Below are 886 nucleotides of genomic sequence, written 5' to 3'. Positions count from 1 at the left end.
TTAAACCAATATCACTTCAAATATATATTGTTAATTTTGTTAAGTGTCATCAAGTTGGTTCTGACTCATAGCAACCATGTAGATAGGGTTTCATAGGAGTGGGTGGTGGGCTTGAACTGCTAATGTTGCCAAAACCAAATGAGTGTTTGCCTCCTGTCACTGTAGCCAATTACAGAGATGGGGAGAGATCCAATCTAAGCTTTATTAACAGAAAGCCAGCAGTCTGGAGGATGGGAGAATAATCTCTCAAGACTATCCTTTTTTTATATTACAAAACTTATATATGTATATTTATCCTTCTTGTTGTTAAGGGCCATCAAGTTGGTTCCAACTCATAGCGACTCTGTTTAGGGTTTCCAAGGAGCAGATGGTGAGTTTGAACTGTCAACCTTTCAGTTAAAACCAACCTTGCAGTTCAGCACATTAATCCGCAGTGCCACATCAGGACGCCATTATGTATATATAGTCCTGGTATAGTGCTATAGGATAAGCACAAGGAACTAAGCAGCTTGGATCCAAAAAGTGGAATGTTTGAGAAGGATTATTGCCTTATAGTTTCTTTTTCCTTAAAGATATAATGTTTGTTGAAGTTTATTGCCTTAGTGTTCCTTTTTTTTCAAAGAATGCTATCCTGATGTTAAAACAGATTAAGTGTACATTCAGTGTAACTTAGCCTATATAATGTGTCTGTTATTTGTAATGGAAAGGACAGTCTTGAGAGATTATTCTCCCGTCCTCTAGACTGCTGGCTTTCTGTTAATAACGCTTAGATTGGCTCTCTCCCCATCAAGTCAGTTTCATGAAGCAACAGTAGGGTTTCTGAGGAATAGCAGATGGGTTTGAACTGCCGATCTTGTGGTTTGCAGTCCAGTGCTGATCATATATA

Source organism: Chrysochloris asiatica, unplaced genomic scaffold (assembly GCF_000296735.1).
Source record: "Chrysochloris asiatica unplaced genomic scaffold, ChrAsi1.0 scaffold00001, whole genome shotgun sequence".
NCBI classification, from domain to species: domain Eukaryota; kingdom Metazoa; phylum Chordata; class Mammalia; order Afrosoricida; family Chrysochloridae; genus Chrysochloris; species Chrysochloris asiatica.
This window is presented reverse-complemented; position numbering follows the sequence as displayed.